Source organism: Cebus imitator, unplaced genomic scaffold, assembly GCF_001604975.1.
Source record: "Cebus imitator isolate Cc_AM_T3 unplaced genomic scaffold, Cebus_imitator-1.0 Scaffold231, whole genome shotgun sequence".
Taxonomy (NCBI): domain Eukaryota; kingdom Metazoa; phylum Chordata; class Mammalia; order Primates; family Cebidae; genus Cebus; species Cebus imitator.
The window spans coordinates 1887624-1899409 of NW_016107546.1; positions in this window are offsets into that span (position 1 = coordinate 1887624).

Here is an 11786-nt window from a genome sequence, read left to right on the forward strand (position 1 = left end):
TTGGGATGACTACAAAACTCTGCTCCTCTACGTCTCATCCTCACTCATGTCCTGTAGCTGGTACCAAGAAGTACACAAAGATCTAAGAAAAATGTACAATTTAGAAAAGATTTTCATTAACAAAAGTTGAATTAAAAAAGATGTACTTTATGCTCAGCAAACAAAATAAGATTTTTGTATTTATGTAAGATAACCTACTTGCTTCTCTCTACTCCCAAAGACTAAGATTAATTTAGTGCTCAAGCACCCAGTTTCCTGTCAAGGTTAGAAGTGTTAGAACTGAGAATCCTCAATGAAGCCAGAGACTAGGCAGTGAAGGAGGTCCAAGTAGAGGCAGGAGAAAGGACAAAAGCTGACTCCCTCATTAAGGAGGACCAAAATATATTTTTTAAAAGCACAAGACTCTACTTTTTGCCGGTCAGATTGGTTCATAATTTAAAGATTACTCACAGTGAGTTTTGGTAAGGCCAAAGGATATGGGCACTCATACACTGTTAGTGGGGGGCTGTAATTAGCACAGCTGTTTTGGAAAGTAATTTGGGAGAATGTGTGAGAAGGGTACACATAAGTCAGTGGTTCTTAAACTCCAGCATGCACCAGAATCACCTGGAGGCTCATTAAAGCAGATTGCAGAGTTCCACCCCCAGAGTTCCAGATTCAGTGGTTTAGAGTGGTACCTGAGAATCTGTATTTCTAAAAAGTTCCCAGGTGATACTGATGCTGCTGGTCCAGGGAGAACACTTTGTGAGACACGGGTAGAAATGGTTAGGAGGCTGGCTCTGATGCTTTCAGCTGTGTGACCTTTACAAGTTATTTACCCTCTCTGTCTCAGTTATTTTTTTTAATTTGTTAAAAACGGGGACAGGTTGGGCACAGTGACTCATGCTTATAATCCCAACAGTTTGGGAGACCGTGGCAGGAGGATCACTTGAGTCCAGTAGTTGAAGACCACCCTGGACAACGAAGTGAGTACTTTTCTACAAAATTTTTAAAAATTAGCCGGCCATAGTGGCACACGACTACAGTCCTAGCTACTTGGGAGACTGAGATAAAAGGATGATATGAGCCCAGGAATTCGAGGTTGCAGTGAACTGTGATCATGCCACTGCACTTCTGCCTGGACAACAGGGGCAAGACCCCCATATCTAAAAAATAATCATAATAATTAATTTAAAATTTTTAAAATGTGGACAACCTGGGCAATAGCAAGAATCCTGTCTCTAAAAACCACAAATAATTGATTAGATTAAATTTTTAAGAAATGGGGCAATAATAGTGTCTACTTCATACCCCTGTTGTGAGAATGAAATGAATTAATATATATAAAGTGTGTAACGGAAGTGCTCAATAAATGTTAGCTCCATAAATGTTATCATTATTAAAGGTGTTCATTGCCTTTCAGCTGGTATTTAATATCTAATCGTTTATTATTTTTATTTTTTGAGATGGAGTCTCTCTCTTGTTGCCCAAGCTGAAGTGCAATGGCGCGATCTCAGCTCACCGCAACCTCTGCCTCCTGGGCTGAAGCAATTCTTCTGTCTCAGCCTCCTGAGTAGCTGGAATTACAAGCATGCACCACCACGTCTGGCTAATTTTTGTATTTTTATTAGAGACAGGGTTTCACCATGATTGGCCAGGCTGGTCTTGAACCCCTGACCTTGTGATCTGCCCACCTCAGCCTCCCAAAGTGCTGGGATTACAGGTGTGAGCCACCACGCCTGGCTCTAATTGTATATCTTATGAGAAATATTTATATTACAATGTAGATGAAGGCATTCCTTGCCTTGTGGCCTCATCATTCCAATCTCTGTCTCCACCTTACCATTGCCTTATCCTCTGGGTTTATCCCAGGAATGAATGCAAGGTTCTTTTAGCATTCAAAAATCAATGTGATTCGCTTCATTAACAACATAAAGGAGAAAAAAGTCATGATCATCTCATATGTAGAAAAGACATTTAATAGGCCAGGCGTGGTGGCTCACACCTGTAATCTCAGCATTTTCAGAGGCCAAGGTGGGGGGGAATCACCTGAGATCAGGAGTTCGAGACTAGCTGACCAACCTGGAGACACCCCGTCTCTACTAAAAATACAAAATTAGCCGGGCGTGGTGGCGCAGGCCTGTAATTCCAGCTACTCAGAAGGCTGAGGCAGGAGAATTGCTTGAACCTGGGAGGTGGAGGTTGCAGTGAGTTGAGATCATGCCATTGCACGCCAGCCTGGGCAACAAGACCAAAACTCTGTCTCAAAAAAAAAAGAAGACATTTAACAAAAGTCAGCATTGGTTCATGATTAAACCTCTTATCAAAATAGGAATAGAAAAAAAACTTATTCAATAAAGGGCATCTATGAAAAACTTTTATCTAACATCATATCTAATGGTGAAATAGGAAACACTTTCCCTCCAAGATTCAGAACATTACAAGGTATTTGCTCACACCAATTCTTCTGATATTGTAATAGGAGTACTAGTCCATGCATTTAGGCAAAAAAAAAAAAAAAAAAAAAAAAAAAAAAAAAAAAAAAAAAAAAAAAAAAGAAAAAAGAAAGAAATAAAAGTTATACACACTGGAAAGGGAGAAGTACAGGTGTCTTTTTTCACAGACATGTTTGTGTACGCAGAAAACTAAAGGAATCCTTCCTCACACGTACACAAATACTTCTAGAACAGTGAATTTAGCAAGGCTGCAGGCTATAAAGGCAAAATGCAAAAAAATGATTGTATTTCTAATACTGGCAACAAATAAGCAGAAAATGAAATTTTAAACATGCCATTTCTAGTAGCATCAATATCTAGGAACAGATTTAACAAAAGATCGGCAGACCTCTATACTGAAATTTGCGAAACATTGCTGAGAAACAATGACGATCTAAATAAATGGAGAGATACATCATGTTTATGGACCAGAAAACTCAATATTATTAAGATACCAGTTCTCTCCAAGTCAATTTATAGATTCAAGGAAATTCCAATCAAAACATAGCAGGTTTTATCTGTAGAAACTGACGAGCTGATTTTAAAATGTTTATGGAAATGTGTAGAATCTAGAGTAACCAAAATAATCCTGAAAATAAGAACAAAGTTGTAAGGCTTACCATATCTTGTTTTAAGACTTATTTTAAAATTCCAATACTTAAAATAGTGAGGCCAGACGTGGTGGCTCATGGTTTTAATCCCAACAGTTTGAGAGGCCAAGGCAGAAGGATCGCTTGAGCCCAGGAGTTTCAAATCAAGCTGAGGAACATGGCAAGACTTCATCTCTACAAAAAATAAAATAAAATTAGCTGGCTGTGGTAGCACATGACTGTAGACCAGCTACTTGGGAGGCTGAGGTGAGAGGGCTGCTTGAGCCTGGGAGGTTGAGGCTGTAGTGAGCTGTGATCATGCCACTGCACTCTAGCCTGGGCAACAGAGCAATAACTTGTCTCAATAATAATAATAACAACAATAATAATAATAGTGGCTTAGGATAGACAACAGTTCAATGGAACAGAATGAGGAGTCCACAAATAGACACACACATATAGTCAATTGATTTTTCAACAAAGACACAAATACAATTCAATGAGGCAAAATGACATAGTTTGGATATTTGTCCCCTACAAATCTCATGTTGAAATGTGATTTCCAGTGTTGGAGGTGGGACCTTGTGGAGATTGGATCATGAGGACCAATCCTTCATGAATGGTTTAGCACCATCCCCATGGTGACAAGTGAATTCATGCGAGACCTGGTTGTTTAAAAGCCTAGGATCTCCCTCCTTTCTCTTTCTTGCTCCTACTCTCACCATGTAATGTGCCTACGCCCACTTTGCTTTCTGCCATGACTGTAAGCTTCCTGAGGCCCTCACCAGAAGCCCAACAGATGTTGGTGCCATGCTTGTACGGCCTGCAGAACCATGAGCTAATTAAACCTCTTTTCTTTATAAATTACTGAGTCTCATATTCCTTTATAGTAATGCAAAAATGCAGAAAGTAATGTCTTTTTATCAAATAGTAGCTAGATGACTGCGTATTCATATGAAAAAAAATGATCCCTGACCTATACCTCACATATTACACAAAAATTATTTCAAAATGGATCTGAGACCTAACTATAAATGCTAAAACCATAAATCTAGAAGAAAGTAAAGGTATCTTCATATGGTAGTCAAGGGTTCCTCAAAATACGCACACACTGAAAAAAGGGATGAACTCTACCTCATCAAAATTAAAATTTCCTAATTGACATTAAAACAATTAAAAAATTGTGATGCATGCATCTCACATAGGACTTATATTCAAAACATATAAAGATTGCTTACAAATCAATAATAACACTACTTAAAAGTGGAAAAAGTCTTAAAGAGACACTACAGAAAAAAAGATATTACAAATGGCCAAAAAGCACATGGAAAAGTGCTCAAACTCATTAGTTGGGAAATGCAAAATGAAGCCATAATGACATACCATTACAAACCCATTTGAATTGCTAAAATTAAAAATTTGACAATATTAAATGTTATTAAAAATGTAAAACAATTGAAATTCTTACGCATTGCTTGTAGAGTATCAAATGATACAATAATAATATTAGAAAATGCTAGAAATTTTTTAAAGATGAAATATACAGCTATCTTATAACTCAACAATTCTAAGTATACCCAAGAGAAATGGAAACATCTGTCCACAAAACTTATACAAAAATGTTCACAGCAGCTTTATTCGTAATAGCCCCAAACTGGAAACAACCCAAATGTCCAGTAACAGATAAACGATTAAACAAATTGCAGTATATTTATGTAATGGAATATTATCCAGCAATAAAATGAAACAAATCACCAATATACTCAACATAGATAACTGTTAAAAACATTATTTTGTACAAAAGACTCTAGACAAAAAGAGTACAAACTGTATAATTCCATTTGTATGAAATTCTAAAAAGGCAAAATTAAAATATGATGGTAGACATCAAAACAGTGGTTGCTTCTGTGGGTGAGGAGGTATTAACTAGAAAAGAAAATGAAGGAATTTGAGGAGGTAGTAATGAAAAGGTTCTACTTCTTGATTTGGGTTTTGGTTATATAAATGTACACATTCATCAAAATTCTTTGAACTGTACACTTAAGATCTGTATATTTTACTGCTTATAAAATGTCAATAAAGAAAAAAGAAAAAGTTAATCCTCCTCTTACAACCCAAACGTGGAATCTGCACCTGAATTCAATCAAATCTGGCACCCTCTTGTTTATAACTTAAGGCCTACAGGTTTCAACTAATTTAGGTTAATCTTGCCACCAAAGAGGAAAGCTCAGTATAGGATAGTATTTGCTTGAGGACTCAGATCTTCAATTAATTCATTTATTTATTAGAGACAGCATCTCACTCTGTTACCCAGGCTGAAGTGCAGTGGCGCAGTCATAGCTCACTGCAATCTAGAACTCCGGCCTCAAGCAATCCTCCCGCCTTGGCCCCGCAAAGCACTGAGATTGCAGGTGTGAGCCACTGTACCCAGCCTATGGGCCCAGATCTTTCAAAAGAGGATTTTCCCAGGACAAGCAAATTCATGTAAGAGAATAAATATGAAGGACAAGCCTGGAGGAAGGTACAAGTCTGAAATGTTTGAAGCTTGTCTGTCTAGTCTCCAGTCTGCCTTCTGACAGGCTGTGATTTGGACCTATTCAGCCCATCCTCCTCACCACCATGAAAGAGATCTTCCTAAGACGCAAATTTGAAATTCATGTGGTCTCTCCAGATTCATCTCCAGCTTTTCTTCTCTCCCCCATCCAGACACACACACACACACACACACACACACACACACACACACACCCCATTCTCAAGTTCTTGCTGTTTTCACATACACCTCACTCATTCATGCTTCTTTGCCTGGAGTCCTTCCCCTCCAGTTCATTCTGTCAAACATCTGTCTTTGACACAAGCTGTGACCCCTAGGCAGCTGTCCTACTCCTCCATGCCCTCTTGTTTAGTCCTTATCACACTGTCTTGTCTGTGACCTGCCTTAGGTTTTTGCCCGTCCTCAACTCTAATTACAGGGCTGGGAACATCTTACACACACTGGCTATGTTGGCATCTCCACTTATTCAGCATAGAGCCTGGTTCACAGTAGGTATTTATGGAATGACAATCTGTACAGGGAGTGATGGGGACACATTTACAGTTGTTCTTCCCAAAAGCATTAATAATTTTTAGGAAGACAGAATAATAGTCTCTAGGTGTGTGTGTAGGTGCATGCATGTGTTCAAATGTGAAGATAATCTTTGGGCAGGAGACTCTTGGAGGCCCTTTGAATTCATGCCAGATTGGTAGGAAAGAAGGGTTTAGAATTCAGTTAAAACTAACTCAGCAAAAAAGGTGCTGGAAAAGACAGGAAACAGAAGGTAAGGGCTGTCTCACCAGTTCAGGGACAACTGGTCTCTATAGAGGAGGGAGAGAAGTCAGAGACCGAGCAAGGTGTATTACTCCATTCTCACACTGCTATAAAGACATACCTGAGACTCAGTAATTTACAAAGAAAAGTGGTTTAATCGGCTAATGGTTTTGCGGGCTGTACAGCTTCTGTTTCTGAAGAAGCCTTATGAAACACTAATAGCAGAAGGGGGAGGGGAAGGAAGCTTGCCCTACATGGCTGGAGCAGGAGGAAGAGAGGGAAGGCGGAAGTGCTACACACTTTTCAACAACCAGATCTCGCGAGAACTCACTATCCAAGAACAGCAAGGGGGAAATCTGTCCCCATGATCTAATCACCTCCCACCAGGTCCCTCCCTTAACACTAGGGATTACAATTCAACATGAGATTTGGGTGGGGACACAGAGCTAAACTATATCACAAGGATAACTGGTTTTGCTGGCTAAAAGGTAAGACGGCCGGATGTGGTGGCTCACGCCTGTAATCCCAGCACTTTGGGGGGCCAAGGCAGGTGGATCACCTGAGGTTGGTAGTTCAAGACCAGCCTCATCAACATGGAGAAACTCCATCTCTACTAAAAATACAAAATTAGCCGGGTGTGGTGGCACATGCCTGTAATCCGAGCTGAGGAAGGAGAATTGCTTGAACCTGGGAGGTGAAGGTTGTCATGAGCCAAGATTGCACCATTGCATTCCAGCCTGGGCAACAAGAATGAAACTCTTGTCTCAAAAAAAAAAAAAAAAAAGGTAAGATGAGTATCCACATCAGCTTGGGCTGCCATGACAGAATACTATAGACTGGGTGGCTTAAACAACAGAAACTTATTTTCTCACAGTTCTGGAGGCTGGAAACTTCCAATATTTGGTCTGGCAGAATCTGCTTCTGGTGAGGGCTCTTCCTGGCTTGAAGATGCTTGCCTTTTTGTTGTATCCCCGAGGGAAATGGGGAGAGGGAACAAGCTCCCTGGAGTCTCTTCTTATAAGGGCACCAATCCTACCTGTTCAGGGCTGTGTGAATTTGGAGAAAACGCAAATGTTCAGTCCATTGCAGCATCGTTGTGAGAACTCAACAGAAGCTTGTGCAGCAAAGAATGTATTGAAGAGATACATTTTGATGTTTTAAGTCAACATTTTCATTTCTTTCCCCAATACTATATTCTGTCATTTAGATAAACAAAATCTTTTTAGGTTTTTATGTTGCTTGCCTACGCTGGTTTCCTACAGCCTACTAGATAAAATGATGCTATGCAAGGCTTTAAAATGCCTACCTCTCAGCAGCCAAAAGAAAGATGACTTCTGGCCAGGTGCAGTGGCTCACACCTGTAATTCTAGCATTTTGGGAGGCTGGGGTGGGCGGACTGCCTGAGGTCAGGAGTTGCAGACCACCCTGGGGACAACATGGTGACACCCCGTCTCTACTAAAACACAGAAAATTACCTGGGCATGGTGGTGCATGCCTGTAGTCCCAGCTACTCAGGAGGCCGAGGCATGAGAATTGCTTGAATCCAGGAGGCAGAGGTTGCAGTGAGCCGAGATTGTGCCACTGCATTCCAGCCTAGGCCACAGAGCGAGACTCTGTTTAAAAAAACAACAAAAAGAAGATGGCTTCTAAAGAAGATTGACAAGTATGGCTTTTTTTTTTTTTTTTTTTTTTGAGACAGGGTCTCATTTTGTCACCCAGGCTGGAGTACAGTAGTGCAATTACAGCTTACTGTGGCCTCAACCTCCCAGGCTCAAATGACTTTCTCACCTTAGCCTCTCAAGCAGCTGGGACTATAGGTATATGCCACCATGCCTGGCTAATTTTTAAAAATTTTTTGTAGAGATAGGATCTCACAATGTTGCCCAGGCTGAGCTCAAACTCCTGGGCTCAATTGATCCTCCCACCTTGGCTTTCCAAAGTGTTGGGATTACAAATGGCATGCATCACCACACCTGGCCTTCTTTTATTCAAACGGAATTTGAATAGTTTGTCCCTTTAGGGTGATTTTTATTATGACTCTGCAGCCAAACACAGAAATAAACCTATTTTAAGAAAGTGAACCAGGCCAGGTGCTATGGTTCACACCTGCATCCCAGTAGTTTGGGAGGCTGAAGTGGGAGGACTGCTTGAGCCCTAGAGTTTGAGACCAGCCTAGGCAGCATAGGAAGACCCCATCTCTATAAAAAAATTTTTTTAAAATAAATTAACCAGGTGTGGTGGCATGTGCCTGGGTCCCAGCTACTAGGGAGGCTGAGGTGAGAGGATCACTTGAGCCTGGAAGGTGGAAGCTGCCGTGACCTATGATCAGGCCACTGCACTCCATCCTGGGTGACAGAGCAAAAGACCATGTCTAAAAAAAAGAAAATTAAGCCAGGCATAGTGGCCTGTGCCTAGGATTATAAGGCAGGAGGATCCAGTGAGGCCAGGAGTTTGAGGCAACAGAGTGTTATGATCACACCTGTGAATAGCCACTGCACTCTAGCTGGACAACACAGACCCTGTCTGTTCACCAAAAAAAAAAAAAAAAAAGGAAGAAAGAAAGTAGTGATGCCTGTTTCCAGTATTTTTATTATTCACAGAACAAAATTATATTCATTCTTATCCGTATACAAACATTATATGATCCAGGAATTCTGTGCAAGTGTACAAGTGATGCTATGACTTACCATATTAAGCATCTTATTAGCACCTGCTCTGTGTTGAGCATCATGACAGCTGCTGGGTGAAAGGGGAATAAAACCCAGGCCCTGTCCACAAGAATTTACAGTCTGCTAAAGTGATGGACATGACCTTTCCAGGCGTGGTAAGTTCTCCCCGGAGTGGTAAAGGGTTTGTCCAGTCATCTGCTTTCTCTTACCCAGATGGCGGGTAAGAAAGGCAGCTGAGGCCAAAGAACACTTTTCCAGGAGAAGATCTGTCCTACAAATAGCACAGCACCGAGCATAAAATCAGTGTCAAAAAGAGAAGCAGCCAAGTGGGATGTCTGCAGTGATTATTTTAAATAGAAATGAAAGCTCTTATATTCATGCCACTTAAACATTGTTCAATTCATTCTGTGATGCCTTTGAATATTGCAGTAACAACCATAGAAGATTAATCAAACAAATTACAGAAGGAGCAGCCAGGTACCAGAGTGCTCTTATAAAACAAGAAACTCCCAATCTAACCCATCCACAAAATGCTTATTAGTCTTTTTCTAAAAATAATTTGAATTTACATTTTTTTAAAAAGATGTTTCTTCTAAAGATGTATAAAAACCTGCAATTTTATTTATGAGGTATTTGTAAGCCTTGCTTGCTTTGCAGTATTATGACATCATAATATAACAAAATAACCTATACAAAATAACCTATTGGAGCTCACAGAAAAAGACTTCATATCTCTGCAAGACAAGTATAATTATAAAAGCTTCTAGGCACACAGATAAAATTTTAACACTAGATGGGGTCTCACTATGTTGCCCAGTCAGGTCTCAAACTCCTGGCCTCAAGTAATCCTCCCACCTCAGCCTCCCAAAGTGCTGGAATTACAGGCATGAACCACTAAACCTTATTATAAGAGTTTTTTTACACTTAAAAAATCCATACAGACGCAAAGTCAATTAAATTTTATTTCAACCAAGAATATAAAATAAATGCAATGTAATTTATTTTAGTTTTAACAGTCATTTCAAGAAGGAAGTCAGGACAACTCAAAAGCAGGAAACCCTCGCTCCAAAGCAGCAGCTCCTCCTGCACCCCACGGAGCAGGCCTTGCTGGGGACGCAGCAGCTCTGAGCACAAACCTCGCAGTGGAGCACGAAAAGCTACAGTCATCTCTATAATCATACAAAGGGGGATGCGTGCAGAAAATGACTGAAAAAAGAGACAAGAACAGGTACACTTCACAAATAGGAATTATAGGAATATACAAACTAGGCAGTTTAGAAAGGATATACTACATGACATATATAAAAAGTACTTTAAATTGTTGTTAAAAAGGACACCTTCAGTCCAGATTTTGTGTAATACTTTTAGTGTCTACACAGACAAATCTTTAAAAAAATTAAATAGTATTAATTTACTAAATATTTAGGAGATAACAGTGCATTAAGGGTTTTTTTCATATAATACATACATATCACCCCTTTGCAGTGATAGCATAGAAGAGTAAGTATGGCCTTAGGTACAACACATTTTTTAAAAATCCTAAAACAATGAACTTTCTTATATTTGTGACTATTCTTAAGGATTATGGGGACCTAAACTGCTAGGTTTTATATAAAATATTACTTGTACTTGAATCCGTCAAGCCTCTGTTAGTCTAACTGCCATTTCACTGCCTTCCTCTACTCCCTAGGAAGACATCACCATAGTGTTTTGGATTTGTAATTTCCATAGAATTCCTCCTTCATTGTATAGTTTCTGCTGCATAAATTTACTCAAAAGCAGATCAAGCTGCATGTCTTCTTCTCCAACTATTTTTTTTTTCTTTTACCTTTAGCAGAGAAAACAGCATCATTTCAGAGGTATAGAAAACAAGTAGCAGTTGCTTCACCAGGAATGAGGCAGCACACATAGGTAAATGTCATCCCTTTCCATTCCTAAGAGTACATTATGTTTGTAAGAGCAAAAGAGTAGTGCAGAAGGCTAAAAATTCTAAGTACTAAAGTTTCAAAACCACACAGATATAAAAATATACATAATCCTTGGTCTTTGTATGTCACTGCATGATCTACTTCATCACAAGGATTGTTTCAGCCTCACTGTATCAGCCCGGCTGCCAAAGCTACCTTATCTTGAGCTCATCTGTCCTGGAACACTTGAATTCCTTTTCACAAACACACACCTCACCAGAAAGCTAACTCTGAAACTGGTTTGTAATAATATGGAGAGCAGAAAGCCTTCACTTGGATTCATTCCTTCCTGTCAATAACCCTTCCTGTTTTGGGTGTTCCCATAGGCTGAGGGATGACCCTCCTGGTACCCTTGGGGGACATAATAGTATCTAATAAATTTCAAAGAGAAATGCAGTCATTTGGGACCACAATGGTAAACTTTGCCCTCAAAAAGCTTCACAGGTCTCCTTAGAGGTCTGGTTGGAGGGCTCTTACATGTGTTAAAAAGGCTTTGTTCCTGGCTGGGCACAATGGCCTGTAATCCCAGCACCTTAGGAGACTGGGGGTGTGGGGGGAGGATCATGAGGTCAGGAGTTCAAGACCAGCCTGACCAATATGGTAAAACCTCGGCCTCCACTAAAAATAGAAAAGTTGGCTGGGCATGGTGGCGCATGCCAGCAGTCCCAGCTACTCAGGAGGCTGAGGCAGGAGAATCGCTTGAACCCAGAAGGCAGAGGTTGCAGTAAGCTGAGATCACGCCACTGCACTCCAGCCTGGGCAACAGAATGAGACTCCAT